Raw genomic sequence first — 20725 nt, 5'->3', positions numbered from 1 at the left:
TCCCCGCTGAGTGTGGACCCTGATGCAGAGCTCCATCCCACAGCCCTGAGATCATGACCTGAGCCAAAACCAGGAATCCAACACTTAACCGACTGTGCCACCCAGGCACCCTCATTCTCTCTTTTCCTTTTTCTTTTCTTTTTTTCTTTAAAAAAAGTAGAGGGTCACCTGGGTGGCTGAGTCCGGTGTCTGCCTTTGGCTTAGATCATGATCCCAGGGTCCTGGGATTGAGCCCCATATGGGGGCTCCCTGCTCAGTGGGGAATCTGCTGGTCCCTCTCCCTCTGCCCCCTCCCCACTTGTGCTCTCTTTCTCTCTCTCAAATAAATAAATAAAACACTTTTTAAAAAAGGTAGAAATGAGTTAACCTCTAAGCATATAAAGAAGGTTGGACATTTCAATGAAAATATAGATAAAAGTTCAACCATCATTAAAGCCAAGATTGCTAAAATGCAGTAATCTCTTCTTTAGCTTGAAAGATTAACAAGCTGATAGAATTTTATCTGATGACTTTAATTTTAGAATTATGATTTTAGCATTAGAGATTTCCATATCTTTTTTAAAGTCAAGGACAAGGATAGCAAAACGAAGAAGAATTGTGAGTGATACTGGATTCATATCAAATGTGTTCACATTCAGACTAAAAAAATGATATAAAATGCAAATTTCATGGCAATTAAGATTAGCATATTCAGTAAACAACATATCCTGAAATTATATCCTTCGTATTTTAATACTTGGACATGTAATACATTTTGAGTGTATAATCATGACATTGCCAGCTCTTTATGCATAAAAAGCAAGACTTTATCTATTATTTAAAACTGCAAATGCCCAATAATCATATCTGTGTCTTCCTGTAGTAAAACCAGTATCAGTTCCTTTGACTTGGTAATCGGCATTTGTTGATTTACCATTTGTGTGTGTGTGTGTCTGTGTGTGTGTGTGTGTGTGTCTATCTGTGTTTACGTCTGTGTGTGTGTCTGTGTCTGTGTGTGTGTCTCTGTGTGTGTGTGTCTCTGTGTGTGTCTGTGTGTGTCTGTGTGTGTGTGTCTGTGTGTGTGTGTCTGTGTGTGTCTGTGTGTGTGTCTCTGTGTGTGTGTGTCTCTGTGTGTTTGTGTCTCTGTGTGTGTGTGTGTCTGTGTGTGTGTGTGTGTCTGTGTGTGTGTGTGTCTGTGTGTGTCTGTGTTTGCGTCTGTGTGTGTCTGTGTGTGTGTGTCTGTGTCTGTGTGTGTCTGTGTGTGTGTGTCTGTGTTTGCATCTGTGTGTGTCTGTGTGTGTGTCTGTGTCTGTGTGTGTCTGTGTGTGTGCCTGTGTGTGTGTCTGTGTCTGTGTGTGTGTCTGTGTGTGTCTGTGTGTGTGTCTGTGTGCCTGTGTGTGTGTCTGTGTCTGTGTGTGTGTCTGTGTGTGTGTGTCTGTGTGTGTCTGTGTTTGCGTCTGTGTGTGTCTCTCTGTGTGTGTGTGTGTTTGTGTGTGTGTCTGTGTGTGTCTGTGTGTGTGTCTGTGTGTCTGTGTGTGTCTGTGTGTGTTTGTGTGTGTGTCTGTGTGTGTGTCTGTGTGTGTTTGTCTGTGTGTGTGTCTCTGTGTGTGTGTGTGTATGTGTGTGTGTGCTTTTGGAGGCCCACAGCAAATTGTAAACACCATACTTTCAGGAGAAACAGCTGGAATAAATTACGAGGAGCAGGATGACATGCCAAGCAACAAATAAGAAAACTAAATTAGGGTTTGAAGGGTCTATCTTCAGTGGAGGAATGGGTTTTCCCTCAGTCTCTATGGGAGACTCATTCTAATCTGCAAGCTGGAATTGTTCAGCTTGTTTTCTCTCGGTATTTGGATGGGAAAGTAGAGTGAGCCAGGCTTTAAATTAAATAGCAAAGTACTTGCAGGATGGGGGTCTAGTGCTCTATATAGGGAGTTGTTTTTATTCTCTGCTTTGGCGCTTTTTGGACAAGTTTTAGGCTGGAGGGTGTCCCTTAGTTCTCCATTCTATAAACAGAATGCAATCACTCGTTTACAGGCCTTTGTTAATGCTATAAACACGTTCAAGCACTTATTGAAATAATTACATGGAACTTTGAAGTGTAATCCTTTACCTTAAGATCTGTGTTGACTTTTGGATGGTCTGGCTCATTGCCAGTACCCATCTATTTTGAAAAAGAGCAATGTTTTAAAGACCAATACCGTAGAAAGAATTGGCTCCAAAAATCACATTTTGGTCTTGCTGTAAAAATATTGGGAATGTGGGGCAAATTGGGTCCAGGAGTGAAAACTGCCTATAGGAAGGTCCATTTGGAATGAGCAGAAATGACATTTAAATTGCCCATCTAATAAGTCAGAAATTAATCCTAGCTCAACAGATTGAAAATTAAATGGGGTTTTTTGGCCCTAAATTAGGAATAAATAGACTCAAAAGTCATGTGTAGCAATTTTTATCCACCTCCCCTCTTGCCCCCCGCCCCTACAGCTCAGTGCTGTGGGCTGAGCCCTTGGATACAATGGCTGAGTACCCGGTGATAAGGGAATCATCTTGCTTTTGAGAAACTTTAGGAATTAGTACATCTGGTTGGACCATAGTTTAGTCACTATCTAGGTTACATCAGGCAAAATCAAGTAATCATTACTGGGTCTTCTTAAAGCATTGTTGCAAGATTAAGTGGGTTTAATAAATTAAAGACTTAGTATTCTGAGTGACCTCTAGTAAGAATTAAAACTTACTAGGAGGTATTACTGTTGTCATAGTGGTTAATAATAAATCATCCTAAATATGAACCGAGCGAGGTAATATTGGTCACACACATTTGGGGATGTTTTATTAAAAAAAATTTTTTTTGTTATTCTCACTAGTTCTTGTCTCTTTTGTTTTCCTTTACCACTTTCCTTAAAAGCTGTGCCTCCTTTGCTTGATTTTTAAAAATTCTTTTGCTAATTACTAACTGAATTATGCTAAGTATTGATAGCTAAGCCATAAGCTTATATACACATTTAAAAGTATATTTATGCTGTGCAGTGACTCCCCATTTTCACAAAGTGACAGTAAACGGGCTGATGGTTCAGCCCTCTCTAACCTGGTAAAGCCACTGATGGCTCTAAGAGGGGTGACGTCAGTGGTTGGCAACCAGCTTGCATGTGAAAATCACCTGGTTAGGCCCCACCCCTGAATATTCTGGTTTAGTGGGTTCCCTCATCTTCAGTGAGTTGTAAAAGCTCTCCAGGTACCCTTAATAGGCAACCAAGATTGAGACTCACTGGGCTGTGGGAAGAACCTTGAATTTCTGCACAGCTGCTCTCAGCAGAGAGTCCATTTTTGTGAACCTATGTGTATTTTCCATAGAGATAAAAGGGCAGTAGCTAGCATTTGGGAATAAGCATCACTTTGTTTTATGTCACTTTAGTTTAGGTCAACCTACACATTGCACATTCAAGTTTAATTATGACTGTTAAGGAAAGTGTACTCTCTGTTACTGGCCATATTATGGCTCATAGCAGAAGGCGCCTACCTCAAATGTGAGAGTTAACTGGTCCCATCCACAATTATTGAACTGTGGCCCTAATTTAGACGAGTATAAATGGGCACCCGTCAGTGTGGGCACGAATTTGGCACCCTTAGTCTGTCTTTTGAATGCTACCTAAATAAAATTATTCTAGAAGTACGTGCTAATGCATTTCTTTCACTTTTTGGTGAGATTTACCCCAAGCACAGGTGATACCACATTTAGTGATGGATAAAGCCACAGATGAACAGAACATGTGACCTTCCTTGAAAGGAGACACCCAGTTGCCGTGCAAATCACACCTTCCCGACTGCCCTACATGGGTCCATTTCTGCTCTATGTCTCGTTCATGCTGCCAGGCTTCCCTTTTCCATTCTGGCTGTATGAGAGGGCCCCTCTTCAAGGACAAGCTGGAACCCCACCTCTTCCATGAAACCTTGCCACCTCTGCCCAACCCAGTCTCCATGAGCCTATCCTCATCCGCATTCCTGGGTTCACCTGCTGTGGTTAGTTGTTTAAACGCTGGGTGTGCATCTTGTCTTCACAGCTAGCTTTAATCAGTTTCAGGTTTGGAACAACCTGTTGACTTCAGGAATATGGTTCTACTCTTTAGTAGGTATGCAATAAAAGTGTGATGGTGGTGGTGATGTAGAGATTTCTACTTTGAGAAAGGAGAGAAGATGTGGGCTGGATTTATTTGGGAAGACCACGGAGAAGCTAGAACTTGAACAAGAATTCAGGATTAGATAGAATTTGGATTGTTGGGGGAAAGAGCCTTCTACAAAGTATTATTTTTGGTTTGGCTTGAATAGTTGTGTGTGTATAAAAATATATAGGTACCTGTGGAGCCATCTGAGTTTCTAGGCCTTCTTAATACCTTCAGAATTTATCCTAATATATATATTGTATATAATACATAATACATCATTATTATCATATATATCATTATATCATATAATATATAAATATATAATATATATTTATATTTATTTATATATATTATACATTTTGAACTAGTTGTCAAGAATATTGTATTAAACAAATGTAGGGATCCAAAGGGGTATGTGCACCCCAATGTTTATAGCAGTAATATCCACAATAGCCAAACTAGAGAAAGAGCCAAGGTGTCCATCAACAGATGAATGGATAAAGAAGATGTGGTGTGTATATATATATATACACACCCACACATACACACACACAATGGAATATTATGCAGCCATCAAAAAAAAGAAATCTTGCCATTTGCAATGATGTGGATAGAACTAGAGGGTATTATGCTGAGCGAAATAAGTCAGTCAGAGAAAGACATGTATCATATGATCTCACTGATATGAGGAATTCTTAATCTCAGGAAACAAACTGAGGGTTGCTGGAGTGGTGGGGGGTGGGAGGGATGGGGTGGCTGGGTGATAGACATTGGGGAGGGTATGTGCTATGGTGAGCACTGTGAATTGTGTAAGACTGTTGAATCACAGACCTGTACCTCTGAAACAAATAATACATTATATCTTAAAAAAAAAAAAAGAAGATAGTAGGAAGGGAAAAATGAAGGGGGGGGAATCGGAGGGGGAGATGAACCATGAGAGAATATGGACTCTGAGAAACAAACTGAGGGTTCCAGAGGGGAGGGGCGTGGGGGGATGGGTTAGCCTGGTGATGGGTATTAAAGAGGGCACGTTCTGCATGGAGCACTGGGTGTTATACGCAAACAATGGATCATGGAACACTACATCAAAAACTAATGATGTAATATATGGTGATTAACATAACATAATAAAAAAAAAGAATATTGTATTAAAATCTAAGAGCACCAGTGATCTTAGTCACTTAAAAGGTCTGTTCTGGATTGCACCTGAAATTAAAAACTTTTCAAATTAATTCCATCTCAGAAATGTATCTGGAACCTTTGTCAGCACTTCCCAGTTCTTACAGTCACCTTGGATGCATGATTGGAACGTGGTGCTACAAGAGGAGGAATAGTAAAATCAGCCAGGAACTAGGTTTCAATTTATTATGACATTGATTTCAGACAGTGACAAGGTCACAAAACCATCTTCTTGTGCCCATTGGGTTTGGGGCACTAGATATTTCTGTCCAGCAAGACATTTATTTATTCAAAATTTAAAGCTTAATTTCAGGTTGAGTGCTTTTTAAGTAGACCTAGCTTTTTTTTTCCCTCTCTCTCTGAGGACCACTCAGCTTTCTTTACAATGTGTACGACCTTGCAACAGCCCTTCCTCTTAAATCTCCCTGTGCTTTTGTTTTCAGCATTAGCTGACTCCCACCGTAAATTCAGAGTGGCCAATTACTTTTCATAATGAAGTTCATGTAAATTGAAGTAGAGCAGAGGTTTTATTAATGAGACTGATCTATTATTTAGACTGATTCGATCATCCTTTCTTTAGAGTGAGGTAAAAGTCAAAAATAATATAGTGTCTCTTGTCGACAGGCTTGATGGAGAAAATGAAGTTTGGAAAATTTACACATTTCAGTTTTTCTAGGGGCAGTGGAAGGCAGAGTAATTTATTTTGAGTTCTACTCCAGTTTTTTATAACTTCTATTAAAAAATCAGGATCGGGGCACCAGGGTGGCTTAGTTGATTAAGCGTCTGCCTTCCGCTCAGGTCATGATCCTGGGGTCCTGGGATGGAGCCCTGCACTGGGCTCCTTGCTCAGTGGGGAGTCTCCTTCTCCTCCCTCTGTGTTCTCTCTCTCAAGTAAATAAATAAAATCTTAAAAAAATCAGGATTTTCTGATGGCATATCAGTTATACATAATGAAAATTTTACTCATGTGCAACATGGATCCAAATGGTTGTGTCTTTAAGATCCATATGCAGCTGATTTTCTAGGATACTTATACATTCATATTTTCTTTTCCGCTTTTTCCATGGATATGCTCATGGATGTCCTGCCATGTATCTGGATTTTTAGTGTGCAAAACATGGTCTAGTCAGGGTGTTTACTACCCAGCTCGCTTTAAAAAAAAAAAAAACCCAAAACCTCAAATGGTAGAATTATTAATGGTGGTTTCAAAGGAAGTAGGATAGGCAACGAAGTGACACAGTTTGGGGCTGAGGGACGCCCTTCTCAATGCTCCTTGACCTGTATGGCTATTTGCTCTGCCTCTTTTAGATTCACCAGTGTTTTGAATATGTATGTCAAAGCCCTCATCTGTATCTTATTAATTTATGTTTGTTGTGAATTATTTCTCTCTAATTTTCTGTGTTTCTATTAAAAAGGATTTAAAAAGTTACAGCCTATTTTAGGAAATGTGAAAAAAGCAGAAGGAGTTGAAACTCATTCAGGATGGATCAGTAAATCAACATTTAAAAAATGACATTGCCCAGTGCACTGATCTGTAGAGAGAAGTAGAGGATAATTAGAATAAAGCCCAAAAGGGTTTCTTGAGTTTGTGGATGAAGGATATACACTGGGACATGGAAAGAGACATGATTCTGTTGGCTGCCGAGGGGTCGGGGGAGAAGGCCAGGCTAACACTTGTCTTTGGTCAGACAGGAAGGCAGGAGAAGAGAGTGTTGTGGTCCGTGGCATACAAGATACAAATCTTCCCATTTGCAAGGGCCAGAAAATCAATTCAAACTGATTGAATTACAAAAAGGAGAGAATTTATTGACTTATCAACTGGCTTAATTAAAAAAAAATTATTGGCTTTAATAATTTAAAATCCAGAGTAGGTATCTTTGAGCCCAAGTTCACAAGTAATTATATCAGGAATCTTTCTCACCTCTTGGTTCTGCTGTCCTGAACTGGTTTCCTCCTCAGAAGCTTCTGAGCCATAGCCTTCCTGTTTAGCAACCTTGATGGGAAGAGAGCACATTTTCTAAGGGTTCCCACCAGTCTCTGCACTGATTCTTGTGGATTCAACTTGATTCATTATTTCTTATGAGCTAAACACTGTACTCAGGGGATATAATGACCTGACTTCACAGGCTGGAGTGGTATGCCCATTTTTGGGCTTAGGGTGGAGTCAGCTTCACCAGCCTAGGCCACATCTACTGAAGGTGTGGGGACAGGAGATTCCCTAAGAGAAAATTGGAGGCTGGTAACAGAATGGGCTATAAACAGGATAGGCAACCAAAATGAAACTGAAAAGCAAATGAACAATTAAGAGGTCCACTGCTTATGGTTACAAATAATATAAGGATGGAGAATGGTCCATCCTGAAGGGAGTGAGGGTTTTAGGAAAAATATAAAACAGGCATTGATGTCACTATAGGAGAATCTAATGAACATTATTTGAGAAATTATAATGTTAATACTCAGTTATGGTTATTAAGAGAATGAATGGCTAAATCAAAGAACATATTTTCACACAGCTGTCCCAAATAATTAGAAAAATATGTGGGAAGATTGATCCAACTAAAGGATTGTCAAAGTTTTCTAGGGGAAACTTTTAGGTCCAAATTATGATCATTCTTAACATTTGTGGGTGATTTTGTGAACACAGAAAACATCCTTGCAAAACATTTGTCTTCGAGCCTCTATTTCATACATGTGCCAATCAGTAAACTTGCAAGGCAGGCATGAGTAGCTTCATTTTACTCACAAAATGCTGCATTCTTCATCAGAATAACATAATTTGTCGAGGAAACAAAAAGGTATTATCACCAAATCTCTCTGACTCAAACTATAGACACATACTTGTCATTCAAATAGGGGTGATCTGGTTAACATTTCCAAGTTAAATATTGTTTGTGAATTTACTCTAGTTTTAATTATTTTAAAAATGGTAAAAAAAAAAAGGAATTTCATGCCAAGTTATAAAAGGATATGTAATGCACAGCTTTTGGATTTTTGGTAGTCTCTGTTTAATGTTAAAAATAATGTTGCCTGAAAATTTGATATGCATGTCAGAAAATTCAATGCAACTGGATACAGTTTAGAAATTATTGAAGATAGATGCTGTACTGCATAAAACAGAACTTTTCCTGCTTTCAAACAATCTGAAATTTAACATGGCAAAAATTTCTGTATTTTATAATCATGATTATAATACATTTTCTTATATAAAATGGTATTGAGTAGAAGACAGGAGTAGCGCACGACAGTAATATATAATACATAATTACAATAGTGTACAAGTTGGTAAGAGTGATGTAAGTCAAATATTCAGGAGAAGGGAACATTTAGTGGGAGGAAATGAATGAGAGGAAAGTATTTGAAGGAACTTGACACTTGTCCTAAAATTTGAGTTGTTTTTTTTTTTCTTCTTACAGATATGATAGGTCAGGAAAGGTTTTCCCATTATGGTAAATAATGTAGGGGCAAGGCATGCTTTAGATTCCAAGAGTAGGATGAAGATCATGAAGGGAAGGGTTGGCAAATGAGGCTGGAAAGAAAGTCGGAAGCCCACATGTGAAGACACACAACGATTCACAATCTAGATTCTGTGTTCAGCAACAGATTTAGATATGGGGGTTGTGGGAGAGGGTAGGAAAAATGTCTGAGGCGGTGAGCATGGTGGAATGGGAGGCAGCTGATGGCATTCACAGAAAAAGGCAGTCAGTTACTGTGAGGCGGAGGGTATGTTAAGTTTCAGATGAATTAATGTTAGGGGGATATCCAAGTAGTTGGGGCTGTAACTTAAGAATAATGTTTAGATTAGAGAAAGACTTGCATTCTTCCACCTGGAGGTGATGGTTGAAGGAAGGCTTGAGAAGAATGGATGACATTGTACAATGAGGGAAGTTTAAGGACAGAGTCTTGGAAGAAAGACGAGTGAATGGTGGTCCGTAGATCAGTGGAGCTCAGTGTGCCTGTACTTTGTCTCTGACCTTGTTACCAATCCCTTCTACAAGTGCTTTTTGTCAGAATTTACCACCTTTCTCTCCCATCACTTTGTTGGCTTCAGCGTGCATTGAAAGAAGTGTAGAAGAGAGGTTTCTTGTTCAATCAGGTCTTCTGTCAGAATCAAGTTCTTAGCGTGGCACTTAGATTGCTGGTAACTTGATTTATTTTTTTGCCTTACATTTCAGGCTTTTTACCCACCCCTAACTCACATACATACTTCTTCTTCTTCTTCTTCTTTTTTTTTAAAGATTTTTATTTCAGAGAGAGTGAGAGCAGGGTGGGAGAAGGGGTAGGCTGGAGAGGAGGAGGAGGAGGAAGAATAGGGGGAGGAGGAGGGAGGTAGGGGAAGTGGGAGGGGGAGGAGGAAGGGGAGGGCAGAGAGACCCACACACTTCCCGATGAGCAGGGAGCTGACTTGGGGCTCTATCCCAGGACCCAGGGATCAGGACCTGAGTCGAAGGCAGACGCTTAACCGACTGAGTCACCCAGGTGCCCCATCACATAGATACTTCTTAACTTGTAAGTTGAGTTACCAGTTAGAGTCTGTGCAGCAAACAGATGGCAAATTCGAAGGGGTTAAGAAAAAGTTTAGTAAAGGGAGAATGTGAAATGACATCAATAGGCTTAAGGCAACTGACAGAGTGTGAGGGAGTGCACCAAAGCGGGACCTGCAGGGACAAAATGAGGTGGAAGTTATGAGAAGGTGGGGAGAGTTATAGCCATGGGAGAGGGTCCATGTGATAGGAGTTGCCACCTTGGGGAGAACATGGCCACGGCCGAACATCACTAGGGAGGGGGTAAATTCTCTGATCTCTCCCTTTTCCTGCCCTCTGTCTCCTGCCACTGCCAATCATTGGTAGACCAATATGGAAGCCAGACAGCAAGGGAGCCCACGTGGTACCGTCAGTAGAGGTCAGCTTGCTGGGGGCAAACAGCTTGGTAGAGAAGGGTGGAGAGTATGTCTGGAAGGGTAGATGGAATATGTGTCACACTTGATTTCCTGTTTTGTCTTCTTTTTTCTACTCCTGACTTCTGTTAGGGACATGTTACTTTACCCTTGCTTGTACTACTGAGACACTGGTTTCTTCTTGCATTTTGTGATCTTTAATAGATAGGAATGGGTGTTTTAAAGGCACTAAGGACTTGTCAAAAGCTTCTCACCTTTTATTTCCTTTTGTTTTTCCTCCTTCATCTTAAGCTGTGGATTGTTAGAAGAACTTAAAGGGAAGAAAGGCAGAAGGCAAAAAAGACAGATGCTTAGACTAGGAGACTTCCCCTTAGGTCTGTGCACAAGAAGCTGATACTATACATGATTAAGAGTTTGGCTATTAAATATGATCAAGAATTTAGCTTGAGGAGCTCTGTATTTTTAGTCGTTTTTTTCCCTTAAAGCCACTGGTAAATATCTCACTGTGGTAGACTCTCCTGCCTGCCTAGCTAACGTTATTGCCATATTTTCCCCTTGGTAACAGACTCCTTTTGTTTCAGTATTTGTAGCCAAGGGCTTTTGGAAAGGCTGGTCCTTCGCAGCACCAGAGGTGAATTTTGATGAGTCTAAGAAGCTAATTGAAGTGTAGCAGGATGCTAAGTACTATATTTTCATGAGTTTCATAATTGTAATTGGAGTTCCCAAACTGAGGACAAAAGGTGTTCAGGGATCATATACTCGAAAGACAGGTTGTAGATCACCCATGGAGAATTTCAAATGATTGATATTCAAAACAAATCTGGTAACTCTGAGTCCATTACCCACATCAAGAATATTTAAGGAGTAAGGATACACACAGAGGGATTTTACTGGAGAATGTATTAGTCTTTTAGGGCTATCATAACAATATATTACAGACTAGGTGACTTAAACAACAAGAATTTATATTCTCACAGTTCTGGAGGCTGAAAGTCTAAGATAAAGGTGCTGGAAGGGCTGTTTTTGGCAAAGCCACCCTTCCTGGCTTGTAGATGACTGCCTTCTTGCTGAATCTTCACATGGCCTTTCCTCTCTGTGCAGGTGGACAGCGAAAGAGTTCTCTGGTGTCTCTTCCTCTTCTTATAAGAAGACCAGTCTTACTGGATTAGGGTCCCACCTTTATGACCTCACTTAACCTTAATTACCATTCCAAAGGTCCTATCACCATCAAATTGGGGGTCAGGGCCTCAAAATATGAATTTTGGGACACACAATTCAGTCCATAATAGAGAGGGTTCCTAGAGTTGTACATCTGCTCACCTCAAACTGAGTGAGTAGAGACCTTGAACAAACTACTTACACAGTGTTGGGGATGTTTTCCAGGAGGAGAAATGGAGGCATAGAAGTCACAGACATAGCTAAGTGATCAACACAGAGTATAGGAAGGTAGTTCCTGTGAGACCCTGATGAGGTACCCTGTGATTTGGGAAGCCAGGGACTTCACGTGAGTCTCATTGGAGCTATCCAATAAATTGAGTAGAAAGTTTTCATTGGAAACAAGTCATTTCCCAGTGAATCAGTCTGTCTGTCTGTCTGTCTGTCTATCTCTATCTAACTTTAGCTTACTTTGGTGACATCACTGACTAATAGTATGGAGAGACCCTGGCACTCACATTCATAAGTATGCCTGATCTAGTTCTGGGAAATGCCTTTCAAAGACAGAATCTAATACAGAAGACAGAAAGGAAAATTCTGATACCCCTATGTACACAGAAACTTAAAACTCTGCAGTTGCTGGAGGGGAGGTGGGTGGGGGATGGGATAACCGGGTGTTGGGCATTAAGGAGGGTACATGATGTAATGAGCACTGGGTATTATATGCAGTTGATGAATAACTGAACTCTACATCTGAAACTAGTGATGCACTCTATGTTGATTAATTGAATTTGAGTAAAATAAGATATTAAAAAACAAAAAAACCTTTGCCAGTCAATATCAATGATGACTAAAAAATTATAACATAAGAAAACCAGAAATTTATTATCTGTATTGACTCTCCCCCCAAATGTTTGAAAGACAGGCAAAGTTGATTCACAAGAGAAGAAATATAAAAAGCCAATAAAGATGTGAAAATATGTTTAAACTTGGGAGTGAGCACTCTTCTACACTGCTGGTGGGAGTACAAATTGGTAAAACCAATTTAGGAATAGGTATCAAAGTATGTACCCTTTGATCCAGTATCTCCAATTTTGCCCAAAACAAATGATCAGAGAGCATGCAGAGAAATTAATGAATGTTCACCATTGTGTTGTTTATATTGATGAAAATATGGAAAAAAACTTATATTTCCACAAAATATTTATATGGTAAAATACTATGCAGCTATCAATCATATTTTAATGAACTGGAGATACTCTTGTTAAACCTTTAGTTAAACTAAAGTTAAGTTAAACTAAAGGTTTAACAAGACTAACTAAAGGTTACCCCAACTAAACCCCAACTAAAAGGTTGTTAAAAAATATAGAAAAGGCACCACTCATAAAAGAAAAAAGTAGTAAACAGGACTTCATCAAAATTGAAACATTAGTCTCATTCTCATTAAACCAAAAATTATTAGTAAAATAAAAAAGCAAGTCACAGACTGGGAGAAATTTACCACAATACATACATCTGACAATTGCTACAACTCAACAAGGAAAAGAAAACCAACTTAATAAAAAAATGTACAAAAGACTTGGATACTTGGATCTTAAGGAAGATATAGGAATGGCCAATACACACCTGAAAAGGGGCTCTACTTCAGTAGTCATCAAGAAAATGTAAGTTAGAACTACAAGAAGATACTACCATACACCCACTGGAGTGGTTAAAATTAAAATGACTGATAATGCCAAATATTGTCAAAGATATGAAAGTACTGGAACTCTCATGCACTACTGGTGGGAGTGTGAAACTGTATGACTATTTTGGAAAACAGTTTGGCAGTTGCTTATAAAGTTAAATATACACTTCCCCTATGACCCAGCAATTCCGTTCCTAAGAATTACCCAAGAGAAACAAAATCATCTGTCTACAAAAAGACTTGTACAAGAAAATACTTAGAAGCTTTATTCATAATACCAAAAACTGGAAGCAAAGGAAGTGTTCACCAACAGGAAAGTGGATAAACAAATTGTGCTATATCTTCACAAAAGAGACTATTATTCAGCAGTGAAAGGAAACGAACTACTGATAAAAGCAGTACACTGGATGAACTTCAAAACTATTAGGTTGCACAAAAGAAGTCAGACACATAAAGGATATAAGTATGATTCCAAATATGTGAATTTCAAGGACAGGGAAAACAAATCTATGGTCACAGAAATCAGAATAATGATTGTGTGTGGGAAGGGCAATAGCCTGGAATAGGCCATGAGGAAACTTCTTAGCATTGATACAATCATTCTCCTGTTTGAAGCAGAAGTTATATGGGCTTACAAGAGTATCAGAATCCATCAAGGTGTACACTGAAAATAAATACAATTCATTGATTGTCAATTATCATTCAATTTTTAAAAAAGGACTCATACAAGTACAGCCTGGGTAGGCCAATCCAAAGGGCAAGAAGTACTCATTTTTTCCTTTAGCTGAGATCCCACAGGAAGAGACCACTCACTAGTTGACTCTGTGGGTGTTTCCCTACAGGGGAGACAAAAGCATAGACTGATGATTCTTGTGCCCCAGTGATCATCCCATCCACCCTGTTCCTGATGCACTGACTATATGCTCACTGAGACTGTTCTCACTGTAGCAATTGTTTCCCCATATAGATTTTCTGTTGGAGAGGGTAGGTGTAGATTTCTAGCTCCAGGCTGACTAATGTGTATTCTGCTTAGTTCTGCTTACTATTTGTCAGCATGAATGGCTCCTCCTTAGGAAAATTACTTTCAGTTGACCTTTTATCCTGATTCTGCAGTATCCCTAGCACAGATACCTACCTACCAAGGCCCTACCTGGACGTCCATAGGCCTCTTCTAAAAAAATCAGTCCTCCGTCTGCTTGACAGCTTTGTGAAGAAGTGCTTTGATTGCGGTATACACACACCTTCTCAGATATCTAATCTCTTTGAGAGGTTTAGGCTTGTTATAAGCCAGAATCAGGTCCGTCCCAGTTGTGATGCTGATTTTAAATTCAGGTAGGATCCAGAGCAGGATGGGGGTGTGAGGTGGAGAAGCCTGCCTTCCAATTTGAGATCTATCATAGTTTTGACATTAAATGCCTTTTTCTGTTGCTCACTGTTGTTCACTGACATCTTGCTATAATTGGTCCCACTGCATTCAGGGAAATGAAGGAGATGGGGACACTGTTTTGGTTGGGGGAATGAGAAGAGGGGAAGTAATAACATAAAAACTACTTGAGAGAGGCAGAGGGGCACTCTTTTCCATTTATTTCCCAAACTGTAATTAAAAAAAAAAAATTGCCTTAAGAAGAATCAAAAGAAAAGTTAGTCTATTATTGCTCTCAGATAAACTGGTAATTTACCATTAAATGAACAGAAAATAAGAACAGTATGAACATCAATAAAAGCTAGGTTTGGGAAAAATTGCTTTTGCAGAAAGAAAATTCTGTAATTTATCCCAAACTCAACTCAACAGATTCATAGCATGATGTAATCCTTGTCTATTACATACGCTTCCATGCAAATGAACTTAGGAGATCTCTTTCTTGTCCTTTAAAGGGAAATGTGCAGCTCAGACACTATTTTATTCTTAGAGTTAACAGACTGTATATAAAAAGAGCATAAAGTATTTACAGATATACAATATGCAATTCTACCTATAGGTACAGGGGAGAAAGAGCATTCAATATTATTTTAAAGATGCTCTTTGGGAGATCTTTTAAAAATGATAGACGCTGCTCCAAGTTGAAAAGATACTTTGATTTTACAATAAAAATACACACACATATATATATAAGTTTGGATTATAAAAAAAGTTCTTTCCACATTTCATGGAAAATTTAGACACTGGGTGACTATGACTATAAAAAACATTGTAAACTCCCCACCCGTAACATAATAAAATTTAAAAAAAAAAGGAAAAAAAAAAAAACGTTGTAAACTCAATATCCAGAGATAAGCACGGCTAATATTTCAGTGACTTATCCTTGCTTATTTTTTCATTCTAGAAATTCGTCTCCATTTAACATTATAGGAAGGCATTGTCAAACGTCCTAAATACCATTCAAAAACATTGCCTTCAAGGACTACTCAGGGTCTCGCGATGACGTCATCAGGATTGCGACATCGGCGGCTCCCTGACGTCAGGCCCCCCGGGAAGACCAAGGAGCAGCCATGCCAGACAAGGAGGCATTACTGTGAGGCTCCCAGCACCAGGGGCGTGGCCGAAGCACCCCACATGTCCACCCCTGAGACAAAGGACCACGTGGGAAGGGTAAGAGGAGCGGCCACACGCCTGCCGCGTGGTCCTTCCCGGGGCACAGGCCGACTCAGCGCCACAGCCGGGCCCAGGGTTTTGGTTTTGTTTCTCCAATGTCAACAGAGAGCTGGAGGTGGACGTCCAGCTCCCCCAGCGTTGAGGGATGCCCCCCAGGAGGCTCACTGGGAGTATCCCCTCATGAGGGTCCCTGGGGGAACCTGTGGGGCTCTACCCCACAGAGAAGGGGCTGGTCTTACGACACCCAGCCCTCAGGTCGGGGTGGACCGCATTCCTGCTTTCAGTGATGCCACCGAGCATAGATCCCATCCCAAAATGATGACCACAGTAAGGTTAGTTAACATGTCCTTTACCGCAATTGGTTACCATTTTAAAAAAAGATTATTTATTTGAATGAGAGAAAGTGTGGGGTGTGGGAGGCAGAGGGAGAGGGAGAAGCTCAAGCAGACCCCCCCGCCCCCCCCCCCAGCAGGGAGCCTGACATGGGGCTCGATCCCACGACCCTGAGACCATGACCTGAGCTCTAAACAAGAGTGGGACACTTAACGACTGAGCCACCCAGGCGCCCCTGGTTACAATGGTTTTGTGCATGTAGTGAGAACTTTGAAGATTTCTCTTTTAGCAATTGTCATAACTCGTTTCTTTCATTTTATTCTCTTCTTTTAAACTTTTTTTTTTTTTTAAGATTTTATTTATTTATTTGAGAGAGAGAATGAGAGAGAGAGCACATGAGAGGGGGGAGGGTCAGAGGGAGAAGCAGACTTCCTGCCGAGCAGGGAGCCCGATGCGGGACTCGATCCGGGGACTCCAGGATCATGACCTGAGCCAAAGGCAGTCGCCCAACCAACCGAGCCACCCAGGCGCCCTCTTCTTTTAAACTTTTAAGAAAAATTTGAACTTGTCTCCTACTTCACTAAGATGCTGTTTTTATGTTAGCCAGTTTTACATTTTCTCCTTTCATGCCGTTTTAAATTTTTCACTAAATGTTTCCATTTATGTGCAGTTTAACATGATTTCAGATATATGTATATTTTTTTGTAAGGACTAATACAGTTTCATGGACACAATGGCTTCTTGAAACTTGTTGAAAACTCAAAATATTTTAAAAATACATTATCTATACTAATTTAGGGGTTCCTTGAATTTGTTAGCCAGGAAATCATTAGTTGTGATTCTGCACAGTGATCTCTCATTTGAACTTCATCATATACTCATGATTTTTAAAAAAAATTATGGGGCACCTGGGTGGCTCAGTAGTTAAGCGTCTGCCTTCGGCTCAGGTCATGATCCCAGGGTCCTGGGATCGAGTCCCACGTCAGACTCCCAGCTCAGCAGGGAGTCTGCTTCTCCCTCTGCCCCTCGTGATGGCTCTCTCTCTCTCTCAAATAAATAAACATTTAAAAAAATTATATATTTATCTTTACAGAACGAAGTCTACATTTGTCCACACTGGCAGATGAAGTGAGTTTGGTAAGTAATCCATGTCCATTTCTGAATACTTTATGCCTACATGAAAATGAAAGTGAAGTTTCACATTGTTAATCTTCTGGATCAGAAATCCAGAACCTCAGAAGCCAGAGGTTTATGTGTGACGGTGGGATGCAGGGAAATAAGACATGGGGGTCAAAGTGCTCAGGTATGGTGGCGTAGACAGCCTTTTCTCTGTCTGGAAGAGTTTCTCTACATGTTTTGTTTGGCAGCCAGCAGTTAGGAACATGTCAGTTGTATGCCAAGGGATTATGTGGCTCAGATGCCCCTCAGTTTACCCTCTGGCCAAGAAGTTCTTCCACAGCTTTCGATAAGCTCTAGTTGCCTTTTTCATTTCAACTGCTTCAGCTCTCCTTATAACCTAGGGTCTTGTGCATTCACCCCCTTGTCTTTTTTTTTTTTTTTTTTTTTAAGATTTTTTATTTATTTATTTGAGAGAGAGAGAATGAGAGAGAGCAAGCACATGAGAGGGGGGAGGGTCAGAGGGAGAAGCAGACTCCCTGCCGAGCAGGGAGCCCGATGCGGGACTCGATCCAGGGACTCCAGGATCATGACCTGAGCCGAAGGCAGTCGCTTAACCAACTGAGCCACCCAGGCGCCCTCACCCCCTTGTCTTATTCATCTTCTTTCACCAGGACGTTAGAAGGGATATGATGTAGTCCTTTGTCCATTGTCCCATCTGTGATATATTTAGTAGAAAGTATAGTTGAAAGTCCAGACATTTTTGACATGTACATGATATCCTTTCCTAGTTTTCATTATTTATGCTTTATTTTCCTATTCTGTTGCTCACTTTGTGGAGTAAGAGGGCTGGAAGATGTCATATTCTTTGTCATAATCACATTAGGGATCATAAACATTCAGTCCTTTGCAGATTCCATCTGCTTAAACTGGAAAATCTAACACAACAGGAGCAAAAACCAAACCAAACCAAAACAAAAAACCCAGTCATTTTTGAGCTATATAAGAATATTTTTAGCTGTTAGTTTCCTAAATGTCTAAAATAATGTAAATTTAGAAGTAGTTTTAAGTGAGAGAATTTATAGTCATATTTACCTTATATATGTGACTATCCTTGATTCAGTTAAGGATTTTTTTGATTTTTGAATTAATTTCTATGAAAAATCTTTCAAAGTCATCAACATTATGTAATATTTAGTTATAGGTTTAACAAATTTACTTTATTGAAAATAATACGACAGTGTGAAGTTGAGAGTGTTCAGTCACGGCGCATCTAAGGATAAATCCATTTTCCTTCCTGATCAGTATGATGGGAGCATTTCTAACTTAAAGTGTTATAGCCGAGTGGTCATGGAAAATATACACATGGGATCCTGGATTTGTTAGCTGAGAAAGACAAAGTTCCTCAGTGTTTTAAACCAATAAGGCAGCTATTCTTTAAATAAGCTATTTTGAATGTGTGGAATGTGTGTCAGAGTTTCTGGGTATTTGTGTGTGGGGTGTCATTGAACTAATTGCCCAAACCCTTGTCATAACGATAGAGTTTTGTCTGAAGATCAGGGAGGGGGGGCATATAATTTTCCTTGTTAACCAACAGTTTTTCTTTGGACTGAGGCCAGCTTGCAGCTGCTTCTAGAATGTTACTCCCCGAATAGATGATGTGACTTTTCTACTTATGCTTTGTTTATATATTTTATAAAATGTTACAGAATTTACCTAAGTAGATTGTAGATAAACCAGAAAATAGAGATTGCCAAAAAGAAAGTGGCCCCAAATTTATCCACTTAGAAATCTCTCCTGAGGGGTGCCTGCGTGGCTCACTCGTTAAGCGTCTGCCTTCAGCTCAGGTCATGATCCCAGGGTCCTGGGATCGAGCCCCGCATCAGGCTCCCTGCTCGGCTGGAAGCCTGCTTCTCCCTCTCCCTCTGCACCCCCCGCCCCCGTGTCAAATAAATAAATAAAATCTTAAAAAAAAAAAAAAAAGAAATCTCTCCTGATGCCTATGTATATATTTACATGTACTTCTTTTGACCAAAGTGAGATCATACTAAAAAAACTTTTTTGTGACCTGTTTTAACTCACTAATATATGATGTTTCAAATAAGTTTTGTTTACTTTGTAACAACATTCATTCATTCATCAAATATTTAATCAGCATGTACTATGTGGCAAATGTCATGCTAGGTACTAGAAGACCTTGCCAAAGAAGACACAGCTCCTACTGGCTTCAAACCATATTCCATTAACTTTAAGTCAAATAAATTTGATCCTTTAATATGAAACAAACAAAAAGGCAAGATAGCTAAAAAGTAGAAGGAAGAAATGTTTGTGGGAAGAAGATACTGATGGAATGATGTGAATGTTTGGAGAATAACCATTTCAATAAAATATATAAACCAAACTCAAAAAAAAAAAAGACACAGCTCCTGCCTGAAACAATTAATACTCAAGGTGGAGGAAATACAATTAGATTGATAACCCCAGTGTAATTTATTAGGAGCCAAAATAGGGGCGGAATACAGGTAGGATGTTTCTTCAAACAAGGGTACATGTACTCTAGAGAGGTATGTGAAGATTTCCCAGGAGTGCTTGGGCAGTCGATTTTAAGGCATTTCATTTCCAGCTTCTCAACTCATATTTGTGCTTTCTCGTTCAGTTGGTCTGCCTTAAAGTATGTCAAGGTGCATGGGTGGGGGTGGTCTGATCCTCTGCACTTTTCACAGTGGGCTCTTCTTCCACTTTAGAGAAAGATAAAGCTCTTACCTGCTGCAGTCCTAACAGTGTTGCATTCTCCTGGGTGCAAAACCCTCTAGGATTCCTGGCAAAAGCACAATTTGAAATCTTGGCATTGGTGTGGAGAAAGTGAGTAATGGTAATGCCCACTTAACAAGCAATACTTTCATCTGAGAAAAGTCATGCTAAGCAACAAGCTGGCCATTTAGGAAAAATTTCTTTTACTTTCTAACATTTCACAGAAGTAACAACTGTTCATTACCAGAGCCTTTTATTTTTTATCACAGAGTCAGAGTGATCCATGAAATAATTTTAAGCATAAACGTGATTACATTAGGATAAACTTCTCTTGGTGATGTTGAATGGAATACAGGTCAGAGATAAAGAAGAATGATTCAGAACTTCCAAATGTTGAAAGAAGTGTTTGTTTATTCTTCAAATTGATGATGATGATCAAATTGTAATGGTATTTAGGTTGCGTTGGGTATATTTTAAAGACTAATGCAATCACATGTGAAGTGTCAATATTTATAATACAGGACATTTCATCATTTATAATGACTTAATTTTTTAATGAAAAACAGATGTCATCTTAAAAATGTGTGAGAGCATGCATAGTTTTTCTGGATTCTCTAAGGATGTATGTTTAAAAAAGTAGAGTACAGTTGCTACATGAATAGCTTCTAAAGGCAGAAAAAAGGGGTTGAGCTCTGAATCTGCCAGTACCTAGTTCTGTGACTCAAGCAAGTTGCTCTATCATTCTAAGCCTCAATTTCTTCATTAGTAAGTAAGTAGATAGTACCTACTCATGAGGTTTCCATGAAATTTAACATTTAACTGGAATAAGTTTGCTTCACCACAGGAGATTGAAAGAGAATCATGTTATTATATTTCTT

This window comes from Halichoerus grypus, chromosome 2, assembly GCF_964656455.1.
Source record: "Halichoerus grypus chromosome 2, mHalGry1.hap1.1, whole genome shotgun sequence".
Lineage (NCBI taxonomy): Eukaryota > Metazoa > Chordata > Mammalia > Carnivora > Phocidae > Halichoerus > Halichoerus grypus.
Note: the sequence above shows the minus strand (reverse complement) of the source record.